Source organism: Miniopterus natalensis, chromosome 9, assembly GCF_054644295.1.
Source record: "Miniopterus natalensis isolate mMinNat1 chromosome 9, mMinNat1.hap1, whole genome shotgun sequence".
Lineage (NCBI taxonomy): Eukaryota > Metazoa > Chordata > Mammalia > Chiroptera > Miniopteridae > Miniopterus > Miniopterus natalensis.
This window is the reverse complement of record NC_142089.1, coordinates 55748554-55760955: the sequence shown is the minus strand read 5'-3', so window position 1 is coordinate 55760955 and position 12402 is coordinate 55748554. Positions and strand designations below refer to the sequence as shown.

Below are 12402 nucleotides of genomic sequence, written 5' to 3'. Positions count from 1 at the left end.
ACCATAGGCTGGAACTTAGCCTGACCCCTGCGCCTCCTTCATCATCCATCCACATTGCCCTGTTCTCCACTGGGCTCAGCCTTCATCCTGTCGGATGGCAGGAGGCAAGGCTGATCTCCAGCCCCTGTCAGACGGAGCCCCAGACAGGTACGATTTTGCAGTGAGGACATGTCTCAGGCTTTCACTCTTGGGCCTCTGCAAAAATAATGGCCTCTCTCTCTCTCATTTTTAAAACTTGTTAAATGAACAACTTGATTTTTAAAGCAAAACTCTTCAAGGAAATAATACTAGGAGAAGTTTAGGAAGATAAAACATTTTAAACACTTCATTTACTGATGATTTCATTTTTTTCCTTAGTATATGAGTTAATGTTTGGAAATGTGAACAGGGCGACTTTTTTGGGGTCTTTACTGAGAAGGTCGACTGGGGTCTTTAATGAGAAGATGGACTGTGCCCGCGGAAGTTATTTTCTGGGTAAGTCTGTAGGAGTTGGCTCTATTAATTTTATGTTAGTTTTCTGGTGTAGAAATGTTCTATAACAGCAGATGGTCCCTGCAGTTCAGCTTATACTTGCTTCCTGACTCAGGGACCCCTCCACCTCCCACCCTACTCCCATGTCAAGAGCTGGTATTTTTCTGACTGGCTTCATTTCATTTCTCCTCCTCGAATTTTAGTTAAAGTCCATTTTGGCAACTTGTGCCCATAGTTTAAAAAAACTTTATTGACTAGAGGCTCTGCTCTAATATATAATTAATGAGTCAGAACTCTATGTCCAGGATGCTTTGTAAGTGCCAAAAAACTGTTTTAATTTATACAGTAGAGTTCTCATTTTGTTCTTAAACCTTTTGGACTTACACGGTGCAGTCATCAAGTAGGATTCTGAAAGTTCTTATATGGGCAATGTGCAGTGTGGGCTTAATAGATAACATTAATAAACTCACACTTAATAACAACAGTAAAAGCCACTTCCATCTGGATTTACTGGCAATAAAAAGAGACATTACAGAACTTTGGGAATTTGGTCAAGGCGCCGAATGCTAATCTTAGCTTGTGGAATCTAACTACTTGGGAAAACAAAGCAATCAAGTCAGGCTTTTGGTAAAAGCTTTGCACTCTGGATTAATAATTAATGTGTTAAATGTACTTTGTAATAAACTATATCATAATGGATTACTTTTGATAGCTAAATTGGCAACATACCCCAGCATGGCTTCATTGACTCAACCTTTCAATTTTACTTGCTAGATTTATTGGGTTAAACTACAATGAACCTATTATAGGCCTATTTTAACTTGTTTAGAAATCATAATTAATTTAAAAATATTGATGGAGATGACAAAAATTATATGAAAATGGCAAAGTTACAAAAATAAATAACAAGACAAGGTCTTTAAAAGAAGAATTGGCATAATCTACTCTTAAGGTAAATAAGCAGCATTCAGCAGGGAAAAAAGAAACATTTCAAAGGAACCAACTAATGTTTTTATTTAAGAAAATATTGAAGTTAGTGCTATAGGTTAATATATGGATAAAAAGATGAAAGAGTAAGTTGGGTACACTAAAAATAGTCAACTGTTTTAGACATAGTGTCAATAAATTATAATTTACATCACTTTGAAGTCAAAATTAGAAGTGGACATGAGAATTAAACATGTAGAAGACAGAAAATATTATATTTTGTGATGTTTCTGAATCTAGAACTCTGAGCATTTTCCCCCGAGAAACTGACTATAAATCCCACAAGAATCCTTCAGAACACATGGAGAACAGCAAACCAAATAGACTATCTTTTAGAAAAGTGAATTATAATCTCCTCAATCTTTGCCTCAATCCTAAGGAAATTGCATTTATTTCTATTTTCATAGGGCACTCCATTTTCAAAAGAGGAATATTCAAGGGCCATACTGGAGTTAAGGTACAGCTTTACTACAAAAATCTGTAATTCAAAGCTTGTTTTGAGAGTCCCTTAACCCCTACTCCCAAGTAACAATAATCTCACACACATATAAAACTTTACATGTTGCAAAGGGTTTTTGTTTTTCAATCTTATAGTACTGTTTGTTATTTTTTAAAAAAGCTCACATGAAATAAGAATATATTTATTATGGGTATATGTGAATAAATTAAGTGGAAAAAAATACACCACTGATAACAATGGTGACTTCTGTGGAAGGAATAAAGATTGGGGCATTTGTCAAAGTGGACTTTAGTCCACAAAGCACTATCTCACACACCATTTCATTTATCCTTGAAACAAACTTGAAACACTCATAAACTGCAATTTGTGTAGGAAGCTCCTCTTCATTCATGTCACACATAGTTGAGAACCCATCAGATTTCAACAACTTGGGACATATCAGGGAACAAAATCTCTGACCTCACAAAGCTGACACTCTAGTGGGGAGCACAGATAAATAATAGATGTAAAAAAGTTGATTATATAAGATGTTAAAGGTGGTAATTATTGTAGAAAAAGAAAAGCTCTGACAGAGGTAAGGGATTATCTATGGGGATATCTGGGTGAGGAAGACCCAAGATCAGAGGCCAGTAGGTGCAAGATCCTAAAGCAGGAGCATGGCTGGCTATTCAAGGAATCACAAGGGGGCTGGTGAGGTTGGAGCAGAGTAAAGAAAAGATAAGGTCAGACAGATAACACAGACCTTGTAATGTCTTGGGTTCTTCCTTGAAGGGAAGTGCTGATCCTTTACAGGATTTTGAGCAGACAGTGACACAATCTCACTTGGGTTTTAAGAGTTCCACCTATCTGTTGTGTTTTGATAGTGTGAAGGACACGCCTGTCAGGAAGCCCAGACAGGAAGCCCTGGCAGCAATCCAGGAGAGCGGGGAGGTGGCTCAGACCAAGGACAGTGCAGTGGAAATAGTGAGAATTGAACAAAATTTGAACAGATTTTGAATGAAGAGCCAACAGGATTTCCTGCGAGATTTGATGGTGATAAGAGAGAAAATCATTGAAGAAGACTCCAAGGGTTTTACCCTGAGCACCTAGAAGAATGGAGTTGCCATCAGCTAACATGGGGAAAGGCCGCAGGTAGAGCAGGTTTTGGGGAGAAAGTTAAGAGTTCAGAGGTGAACATGTGGCTTGATATATTTGTAAGTATAACTGGGTCAACTGTCAAGTAGGAAATTAGACATGCATCTAGAGTTGGGAGAGAAATCTGGAATGGATATATGCATTTGGGAATTGTGAGCATGTTGATGATAGTTAAAGCCCTGAGATGGATGAGACTGCCAAGGCAGGGAGAATGGAGAGAGACAAAGGCCAGGGACCCAGCCTCTCTTCATGCTCCAGGCATGAAACACATACCTGTGAGATCGTAATTGTGAGAAAGTGCTATGAAGGAAAGCCTCATGGGGCTCTGAGGTGTAAGACCGTCAGAGCCAGCCTCCCATAGAAAGTGGCACTTGCAAGGAGACCTGAAAGATAAGATGGGAAGAGTTAGCCTAAAAAAGGGAGGAGAGGTTGGGTCAAGAGGGTCAGGGCACAACAACAGCAAAAGCAAGTGCCCTGGGGCAGAATGAGGCCTGGCGTGCCTGCTGAATGGAACACCGGCAGCTGTGGCATCGACTTTGTGTGCCAGGGGGAAGGTGATGTGAAATGAGGCTGAAGGGAAGGTAAGGGCCAGATTAAGCACGGGGCTACAGACCATGTGAGGATTTTGAATTTATGAGCAATGGGAAACCATTCAAAATGCTAAGAAAGAAAAAAAAGACTATAAAACAATGGATTAAAATCCTTTAGCTGGAAAGAAGTTAATAACGAAGAGTTTCAAGGACAGTGTAATGGAAGTTTCTGTGTCTATTAAAGACATGGGAGAAAGCAGGCTGAATGGCAAAGTTGCAAAACAGACTTTTGAGGTGCACTTATTTAAACCAAAACAAGATAAGATTGTGAGTAATAATTAATATCAATCATTTTATTAAAAAAAATTTAAACCCACAAAAGCTGGAGAAAACTGATGATCAGGTATGGTGTGCCTGGTGGTGTGGCCCTCAGATTGAGAGTTGCAAAAGCCTTTTTAAATCGGAAAGAAGAATCAGGCATGTAAAATAAAGAGTGATATGGAAAAGACCAGGTGGCTGGTCCTGTTTGTCCTTTGTTGTAATGTTAGAACAGGTCATGGTTAATGAGAAGTGACAAGCTGTTTTCTACTTCCCCTGAGAGTCCAAAAAAGAAAAAAAAAGTCTCCACAAAAGACTTAGGGTTGGGGTTAGGGTTAGGAGAGGGAGGAAGAAGAGTTTTATTATACATTATTATACATTACAATGAATTTTGTAAGCGCGCCTCTTCTGAAGGTCTTCAGAAGCTGCACAGACCAAAGGCTGACAATGTTTAAAACAAGTAATTGGTGCATGTTAGTGTGTTGTGCTGGTTGGACTTATTAGTTGTGATGGCCCCAAACTAGGCAACCATTCCAGGAAGCTGGGAGTGAAGAGAGTTAACATAGTTACCATACTTGAAAGGGGAAATCATATATGGAAGTTTAGCGGTATTTTGTAGGAAGGTAGGTGGGCCGATGGGTGGCCATGAAAACAATAGTGTATTATTCAGGGAGTTCTTTATGCTCTCCCCACATGATACACATTTAAATCTATGAGGCAGATTCTCATCTGCTTGAAAAAGTACACAAATTGGGAAATACATGATTCTTCTAGCCCCACGTTTTTGTGAATATATATAGTGGACAGCTAATCCAGAATTCAAGGAAATGTCTTAAAAAATCTTTTAAGAAATTTAAGAATTGTTGGCAACCAAATACTAAATAATCTTATAGAAATGTCTTAAAGAAAAATCGTATTAGCTCATTCATTCATTGATTCATTCATTCAAAAGTGGTGCCCGGCTGGTGTGGCTCAGTGGTGGAGCATTGACCTATGAACCAAGAAGTCACCAGTTTGGTTTCCCATCAGGGCACATGCCCAGGTTGAGGACTTGATCCCCAGTAGGGAGTGTGCAAGAAGCGGCCAATCTGTCATCGAAGTTTCTCTCTATCCCTCTTCCTCCCTCTCTCTCTAAAATAAATAAAAACATATTTTTTACAAAAAGTAATCGAGCTCATTCTTTGTGCCAGCAGCAGTGCTAAACTCTTGATTGGCCCCTATCCTTATGAAATTTACTCTACTGGGGAAAACAAACAATAAACAAGGAAATGAGCAAATTTGTCCTAAGAAAGTAACACACCAGGTGGGGAGGCAGAAATAATGGGGTTGACTGGGGCAGGGAGCCGCCTGAGATCAGGGATTTAGGGGTTTCTCTGGAAACATTACATTTGAGCTGAGACCTGAGAATGGGAGGGAGGCTTATTGTCTGAGGCATTAGACCATCCACAGCCACATGTCCTGTAGTAGGTCAATTGGCTTCAATTTAATTCTGTTCTTTAAAAAAAAAATAAAAAAAAATCCCCTTTATGTCAGTTTATGACAACTTTTAGATAACCTAACAATCCTGCCATTAAAGTTATAGCCTCAGTTTACTTACAGGCATAATCCTTTATCAGCATCTATTTGCAGCTATGATAATGCAATGTAAACTTGGTACCTAAACCACTATAGTTCCTAGTACAGGCTTAATAGGAAAAGAACCATTTGCTAAATAAAATCTTCACAACCAATTTGCACATTCAACTGCAGGGGGAGTGAATATTCATAATTGTCACAGGAACAATTCCACTGCATAAAGTGAATCTAATGGTTTTAGGGACTTGGAAACTTGGAAATATCGTCAAAATATAAACATTGGTATATTACCAAGATTGCATATTATTCTGTATTATTAAATCATAAAAAAAATCTCAACTTCTACTGCAATCAGGTTTTGAATGCCCAATATTTTCATGCCATTTAACTAGAACACAGTTTTCCAGAAACAAATAGATATATTAATTTCCATAAAAGTGTTATCTTTTTACAGTATATTTAATTCAGATCCAGTTTCTATTTCCACTAAAATAATTGCTTATAATGCACAGACTCGATTTTATATGATTAATTAGAACAGCGTATGGAAAAAAATAGGTTTGCAGGTAATATTGAAATTAAATATGTTAATCTGTACCTCTGTGTGCACATTTTATATGAGCTTTAATTTGCCAAATAAATTATAGTTCTGTGTTTATAAGGTGCCCTTGAAAGAGTGTCCTATTTTTGAGCACTAATACCATGGGGAAACAAATATACAAAGCTTTTAGCTATAGGCTACACTTGCATAAATTAAGGCAAGAGTAGTTGGTTGGTAAGTAGAGCTATGGTATCCTTAGCTTTTAAACACTCTGAATTGTTAACACAATTTTTTTTAGTATGGTTACTAATATTAAGATAATAAATAATATTTAGTTTCAATATCGCACCCTTCAGCCAGGGCATAAATTCATTTTGAATGCTGTGTTGAATTAATGTATAATAAACATACTGCAGTTTGCTATCAGGAATTCTCGATGAAATGCAGGAAGTCAGTTCTTTGCTTATGCATTAGTGCTGCCAGTCTTGCTCTGTTTAATTTTAGCTATTTATAAAATTGCTCTACTGACAGTCCTCTTTATTTTAATGTGATTGTTTTAAGGTTAACCAGAAATGGTATGGTGTATTTCCTGAAGTAGGTTATAAGTGCTGATGTAGGAATACAGGCCCTTAACAAAAATCTCTTCCACCATTAGCCAGCCACCTGCAATCAGGACACCCAGCCGCCTAACTAAGTGAATTGTGGTGTTCCCTGTAGGGCGGGGGCCTGCAAAGTCTGTGTACCAGGAGCTGCTGAATGTCTTAGGAAAGAGTTGGATGACAGAGGTCTTGTATAAACAATGTTGCTGATGGAAGTAGAATCTGACAGCAGTTGCAGCAATTGCCACCTACTTCAGAGACAAATGACAACTGTATTTAAAATGTTATTTATTATTGTCTAATGGGCCGGTTCCTTTTTATGATACTTATTTAAATAGCATCTCACAGGACTTTTAGCTTAAATGTGGTTCTGGGTCTTGAATCCTGACAAAGGAGTATAGTGAATTCTGAAATAGCATTCAGGTTTGCACCTCAAGGAGATATCAAGGGAGACGTCAAAGAGGGAAAAGCTAGTCTTACCCTGTATCTGTCACCTTGGGCTGCCATAGCAAAATACTACAGAATGGGAGGCTTAAACAACAGAAGTTTAACACATTTCTGGAGGCTGGAAGTTCAAGGTTAGGGTTCCAGCATGGTCAGGTTCTGCTGGGAACCCTCTTTCTGGTTTGCACATGGCTGTTGTGATATTGTGATTTATAATAAGAAATATATATTTGGTCTTCATCCCAGGGTCAGGGACTGAGCTCCTAAAATCCTTGGAATTTTCTAAGCGATGACAGCAACAAAGGTGTCTCTTGGTATGTTAATAAGGTGACTTTTGAACGTCACCCAACCATGTAGGAGTCAATCAGGTGATAAGAGATTGGAACTTTCAATTCCATCCCCTGATTTTTCCTGAGAAGGGAGAGAATCTTGAGGTTGAATCAGTGACCAATGGCTAATGACTTAGTCAAATCATGACTCTGCCTCCATAAAAACCCAAAAGGACAGCTGGTGGGCCCTTTTATCAGAGACCTTCCAATGTGGGGAACCAGAATGCTCCCACATGTAATTGGGCTGGGCCCCAAACTCCACAAGGACAGAAGATCCTTCATCAGGCTGTTGATTCATATCCTTTAGTATCCTTTCTAATAAATCAGTAATCAGTAATTACCTAGTGAGTAATCCCAGGAAAACCCTGAGTTCTGTGAGCTGTTCTAGCAAATTAACAGAATCCAAGGAGGGGGTGTGTGAATCTTTGATTTTATAGCCAGTCTCTCAGAAGTACTTGCAGTTAGCATCTTGCGTTGGAGTCATTGGAGCCTCCAATTTGTAGCAGGAAGGTCAGAAGCTAAGGTTAACAACCTGGGTTTGTGACTGGCATCTGAAGAGCAGAGTGGTTTTGCAGGACTGAGCCCTTTACCTGTGGAATCTGATTCTATTTCCTGGTAGATAGCGTCAGAATTGAGTTGAAATTTCAAACATGCTGGTGGTGTCTGAGAATATTTTGTTAGTGTGGGGAAGCCTACACACACACACACACACACACACACACACACACACACACACACACACACACACACACACACACACACACACTATGGAACTCGGTCCAGGAACCCTTTCAGCTGCACCTTGCTGATTTCCCACTAGCAAAGAGAGCGTGCAAGCTCTGGTGTTTCTTCCTTTTTAAGGACACTAATCCTTTGGATCACTGCTCCACCCTTATGACTTCATTTAACAGTGATTACTTCCATCAAGGCCCCATCTCCAAATACAGTCACATCAGAGGTTTGGGGCTCCAGCATATGAATTTTGGGGATACAAATTCAGTTCATAGCGTACTCTAAACTATTTAATATGGTTCTTAAATAGGAGTTTATAATATTTTCTTCTTTTTTTTTTTTTTTTTTTTGGTACAAAAGACCCCATTGGCAGGTTGATAAAGCCTATGGATTCCCTCTCACAATAAAGTTATTAAATGCATAAAGTAAATGACATAGGATTATGAAGGAAACCAATTATATGAAAAGGCAGTTAGCAAAATATTCAAACATTGTAATTTAGAAATACATGAGTTTCATTATTATTAACACATTAAATAACATGCTCTAGTAGTTTGTCTAATAACTACCATAATTTTGATATAGTGATGGGTAAAATGATACTTTGAAATATTTGCAATAGCTGTAAGATAATTTGAACACATTTGTGATTTTTATTGATGACAAAAAAAATCACAGGTACTGCTAATACTATTGTGATTGGTTCCTGACATTTATAATGGAAGGAAATGCAAGATTTTCATTAGCATTTATATAAATAAAAGTATAATTTTTTACTCTTACCCAAATTCAAAGGCTTTCTTAATTCTATACATGGGCCATAAGTTAAGAACCCTAATAGGTCACTTTTTAAAATGTGTTGGCAATTTTAAAATCTGTTTTTATATTAATAATGCTTATGGTCATAAAAATATGTCAGCTGTTATTTTACTTAATAACAAAGAATTATTCATACTTTTTGTTATAGTGGAGTTAGGTTTTAAAGAGGTTTTAAGTAGGTTTCAGCTGGGGCTGAATGGGCTATAATTGGAGTAAGGTAAGGTTAAAATGGTAAAATTATTTTAATAAGTAACTCCACTTGGGGATTATTACAACATGAGAATCCATTTTTAAAATCACTTGCCACATACAGACATACTTCCCTTTTGTAACTGACTGATTTAGGAAAGCTATATATTTTGTGGGCATTACTAAAATTCCCATCAAAGAAAAAATAAATCTGGGTTCACACTATATGAAATAGTGTATCTATGATTTTATTTCACATTAGTTTGTGAGCTTGGTCCTTTCAGAAAAGGAAAATATGTAACTCAAAAGCAAAACTGTTTTCCTTACTGGAAACAAAAGACTGCTTCTCAAATAAGACAATTTAAAAGGAAATAATATTTTTTTTCTCAATTCTCACCCAAGGATATTTTTTTATTGATTTTAGATAGAGAGAAAGAGGGAGAGGAGGAGAGAGAGGGGGATATATATATAGACAGATGATAGATGATAGATAGATAGATGATAGATAGATGATAGATAGATAGATAGGTGATAGATAGATAATAGATAGATAGATGATAGAGAGAGAAACATCTATGTGAGAGGAAAACATTGATTCCGCAACCTGGGTACGTGCCCTGACCAGGAATCAAATCTGAGACCTTGTGGTGTGTAGGACTATGCTCCAACCTACGGGTGGCCAGGGCAAGAAAGCAGTATCTTAAGGAAGCATGGTTGGAATGTTGAGAAGGTCTACTTGAGTAAAAACTCTAAAATGCTTTTGGGAAGTTAAGCTCTGGGCAAAGAATTTGGGGTGCATTTGAAAATTTGAAAATAACCAGCCTATATTAAGGGACAGAAGGCTTGATGACCCGTGTCAGTTAAAAAATGCTTTAATCCCAGGGGCATACCCAGGCTGCTGTTTCCTTCAGTAGAAGCCCAAGATACATAACAAGAAAAGCAACCAGGTATATTTAGGCCACGTTTGAGGACATAGGGTCTTTCCAATGAAATGGGCATTTAGCATTTATGACTTTCTCTTCTGTGTTCCTATCCCCAGAATCTACAAAAACGATTTGGCTTCCTTATTTGCATCTATCTTTAATTTTTTATTTTATTTTTCAATTACAGTTTATATTCCATATTATTTTGTATTAGTTTCAGGTATACAGCATAGTGGTTAGACAATCATATACTTCATGAAGTGTTTCCCCTGATATTTCAAGTACCCACCTGGCACCATACATAGTTATTAGAATATTATTGACTATATTCCTTATGCAGTACTTTATATTCTGGTGAGTATTTTGTAACTAGCAATTTTCACTTAATCTCTTACCTTTTTTACCCAGCCCCCCCCCCCCTTTGGCAACCATCAGTCTGTTCTTGTTTTCTATAAGTCTGTTTCTATTTATTTTGTTCTTTAGATTTTACACATAAGTGAAACCACATGGTATTTGTCTTTCTCTGTTTGACTTATTTCACTTAGCATAATGCCCTTTATGTCCATCCATGCTGTTGTAAATGGTAAGATTTCCTTCTTTTTTATGGCTGAGTAATATTCCATTGCATATACAGCGGTCCCTCGGCTTTCGAATGTGATCCATTCCGGAGACCGGCCTAGTCTGAAACGTTGGAAAACCGAGGGATCCGCAGCCGACAGCTGGGCCTCAGGACCTGGCCCTCAGCGGAAGCCGTGTGGTGTGTTTGACTCCCGAGGCCTGTTCGAAAACCGAAGCATTTCCCCAGGTTTACAGCATTCGTAAACCGAAATGTTCGTCAATAGAGACATTCGAAAATCGAGGCACCACTGTGTATGTTTGCAAGAGTTCTATGAGAGTATGTATGGGGGTCTGGGTTTCTTTTTCAATGCAGGTCACTATCTGAGCATGTTGAGTTGTGACCTTCCCTGTGTTTTTCCACACTGCATGTACACTAGCCTTGTCATTCAGAATATGGGTTTTGGAGTGTTTCTGCCTGTGTTGAATTTTTGCACTTTCATTAACTTGCTCTATGATCTTGGCCAAAATTCTTAATGTGCCTGTCCCTCAACTTCTTCACCTGTAAAATGTGATAACAATAGTATCTACCTCAAAGTTATGGTAGAGATGTAGTGAGATAATCTATCTAAAATGCATAAAATAATCCCTGATACATGGTATTTAATAAACGGTAGGTATTATGACTATTGTTGTTTATTCTTTCCTTAGTGTACAACAAGTGTTTCTTGAACTTGCTCTTATAGATTATGGTCCATAATTAATACTTGTTAATCCTGATGCCACCCACTGCCCTGTCCAGGCCCTGATGTTTTGGTTTCAGAGTGAACTGTCTTTGCAAGTTTTATATCAGTGTGATCTGGTCCATTTCATAAAGCTCTGCCTACGATCCCAGTTAAGACTCAGTTTTTCACCTTTAGTCTTAAAGGAAGCAGGCAGAGATGGGCCTCATAACTTTGGTTGAAATTCTGTAATATGCAATTTCAAGTTAGATTGACCTTGAAGCTGACAAAGTAAAATAAACAGTTTTATAAATGAAAATGGCTAATCTGAAATAGATCACAGCTAAGAACTTCATTTTTTATTCATTCTCTTCATACACGGTTGATATCATACAAGTGAACATCTAATATTGTACTTCATTGTGGGGCTCACCGAAGATGCAGTTAGAGGAAATTAAGGACACAATGGACTGGCAGAAACCAGAGAATACGCGGATGGTCCCTTAGTTCAGAGCGTTATTATATTTAAATGTACGTATGTCTAATTAAAAAATAGCTACTAAATGGCTACTTTTGGGAGCTTTTTCTTTTGAAATGTTCTGGTTTCCTAGAAATCAACTTAAACTGACATTTTAAACTGGTTTTACACGTGGCAGAGCATCCCATACTTCAGGAAAACTGCATAAAGGTGCATATGATTAGTTGCTTCGAACTCATATCTTTTAAAGAGCACTCTATAGCAATTTCAATTTTTTCAGGAAAGAAAATCTATTAATTAAAAGCCCAAATATTTACCAGAGTAAACGTAGTGAAAGAAAAGGTAAAGTTTTGCAATAGCATGGAAAATAAATCATAAGATATAAGTGACTCTTCACACTTGCCTGACACCTAAGTCTAGTGCCTTTGTGCAAAGGAGAAGCTTTAAGACTCGTTTAAGGGCCAGTTCACATGACTCGTGAGCAGTCTGAGCAACTGACTATTGTTCTGGTTCTGCAACTTGGGTTCAGGGTAGACCATGGGCCAGGCTGTGATAGTGGGGAAAGGCCGAGTGTGATAAATAAGCACTGTGCTTGT

At 37.8% G+C, this 12402-nt stretch overlaps 1 long non-coding RNA gene across 1 annotated transcript; it reads left to right on the top strand.

Moving 5' to 3' along the window:
• Nucleotides 1-350: 350 nt before the first annotated feature.
• LOC148092467 (uncharacterized) lies at nucleotides 351-11429 on the top strand. The gene is made up of 3 exons (XR_015714991.1): nucleotides 351-474; nucleotides 1866-1915; nucleotides 10686-11429. It is a non-coding gene; the product is annotated as an uncharacterized LOC148092467 (long non-coding RNA).
• The last annotated feature ends 973 nt before the right edge of the window (nucleotides 11430-12402 follow it).